At 30.2% G+C, this 2,537-nt stretch overlaps 1 non-coding gene across 1 annotated transcript; it reads right to left on the bottom strand.

Moving 5' to 3' along the window:
- Positions 1–201: 201 nt before the first annotated feature.
- On the bottom strand, positions 202–308 carry LOC121224794 (small nucleolar RNA R71). The gene has a single exon (XR_005922539.1). It is a non-coding gene; the product is annotated as a small nucleolar RNA R71 (small nucleolar RNA).
- Positions 309–2,537: the final 2,229 nt, after the last annotated feature.

The following is a 2,537-nucleotide window of genomic DNA, read 5'->3' on the forward strand; positions in this document are numbered from 1 at the left end:
TTAAAGAGATTCCTACAATTATGCGATACATTTAAATACAATGGACTGACCGACGACATGATTTGTCTACGGTTGTTTCCATTCTTGCTTTGTGACAAAGCCTACGAATGGCTCGACTCCCAAGATCTAGGTTCCATCTCGACATGGGATAACTTAGCGGGGACATTTTTACACAAAATTTTCCCCATTAGTTAAAGCATCCAATTGAGGCATGATATTGCTAATTTTAAGCAATATAAAGGCAAGAATTTATATGAAGCTTGGGAACTCTTCAAGTCGCTGCTTAGGAAGTGCCCACACCATGGTATGCAAGATTGGTTACAATTGCAAATCTTTTATAATGGATTGGATGAGAGCTTAAGAGCCGGATTAGATGGCACATTGGCCAGAGCCTTCATGAATAACACATACATGCGAGCCTATCAATTGATCAAGGACATGGCAATGGACTCGTATATATGGCCTAACAAACGCTTTTCTTATAGCCAGAAGCTGTCAATGGTTAAGGTGGTCAAAGAATATGAGAAGTATCAACAAATTTTGGAAAAAAAATACATCGTCTAGAGACCCCTATCAAGCCATCAATGAATGGCGCCGGTTGAAGCTACACATCATGTAACACCCCAAACCCGGTTTAAACGTTATGACCGAATCTGGCGATGTCACATTGTAACATCCCTTACCCGTATTCGACGCCGGAATAGGGTACGAGGCATTACTAGAAGACATACATTTGCATACGTATTAAACCAAGTTATAAAATTTCACCCGAATTAAAACTTTTAAATTATTGACGTGCTTTTATAATTCTTTACAGCATATCCTCGAAATATTATATTCATAACAAATAGGGCCTACGAGACCTGATATTTACTCATGTAATTCAAAGCTTCATTTCCATTTTATTCAATTCACAATTTCTCATGTTCACAATTCAAATCAATTTCTCAATCCAATATATATTTCAATCATCTAAGAATATAATTCAAGTTACACGAACTTACCAGGCTAAATTGCAGAAATACCAAAAGTTAGGGATATTTTTGTAATTTTCTATTTTCCTTCGAATTTCCACTCAATCTTGATATAAATTAATATTTCATTCAATTTATTAATTTAAATAATAAAACAATTCATTTTATGCAATTTGGTCACTTTTTGAAATTTTTACAAATTTACCCTTAAAATATTACTTTTATTCAATTTAGTCCTTGAACCTAAAACATGCAAATTAGCCATTTTTAATGAAAACTCATGCTAGTTGAATAATCATATATTTTCCTCCTCCTCTCCATTCCACATCCTTAATGTATATAACATGCTTATATGTAATATTATCTATAATTTCACTATTTATTTATTTGTTCATTCAAAGCTATCCACTTGAGTCATTGTCACAAAATTATTTATATCTTGAGCTATGTAACTTTGAATTGAGATTCATTAATTTTATCTGAAACTAGACTCACATATCTTCTTATTATAAAATTTTCAGAATTTTTGGTATAGACAATAAGTACAGTTTATTCTTTAAAGTCATCCCTATTCTGCTGTCTGACAGTTTTGACCCTTCTTCACTAAAAATTAATTATCTCCTCGTACAAGATTTGGATGATATTTTTGTTTGCTGATATTCAAAATAGGCTCATTCAGGATTTTAAAAATATAAATTTAATCCCATAATTATTTTTCTCAAATTTTTTATGATTTTCCAAAGTCGGAACAGGGGATCCCGTATTCATTCTGACCTTGTCTCACATAATTTATTATATCTCATGATTTACAATTTCATTACTTACACCATTTTTCTATGAGAAACTAGAATTAATAAGATTTAATTCCATATTTTTTTCATTCTATAATTAAATTTCCATAATTTATGGTGATTTTTCGAAGTTAGCCTACTGCTACTGTCCAAAACTGTTTTATTGCAAAATGTTGATGACTAAGTTTATAACTTCCTTATTCATTTTCTCTATAATATTTTCCATCACTTTCTCTTATTTCCCTTCACTAATATATCAAGAACATAAGACTTCATTTAAGAAAACTCTACTATAACATCATTTCCATGCTTTTTCAATAATAATAAACTTAAAAATATATTGAAATCTTGATGTTCTTACATTGTCCTATTGATTTCAATCTTTAACTTGATTTTCTCTCTCCTCCAGCTTCTATTTCTTGAATCTAACTTGATATTCTAGCTCCCCATTGTCTCCTTGTTATCTTTCTCTCTTGATGGATATGATTTTTTTTTATTTCTAAGTGAAAATGGTGATTTTTTGGTGAAATGACCAAATTGTAAAGAAAAGAAAGTTTCTTTCTTTCTTTTCTCTTCATACGTTGCATGCATGGGAGGAAGATAAAGATTCTTCATCTCTCCTTCCATATATATACTAAATAGAATAATAATAAAATAATAAAATATCATTTAAAAATCAAATTAAAATATTAATAAACTAATATTTATTTAATTAATTAATCTAAAATATCACCAACATCATCATTGCCTTCTAGATTTCTCTCTCTTCTAA

This window comes from Gossypium hirsutum, chromosome D12, assembly GCF_007990345.1.
Source record: "Gossypium hirsutum isolate 1008001.06 chromosome D12, Gossypium_hirsutum_v2.1, whole genome shotgun sequence".
In the NCBI taxonomy this organism is placed as follows: Eukaryota; Viridiplantae; Streptophyta; class Magnoliopsida; order Malvales; family Malvaceae; genus Gossypium; species Gossypium hirsutum.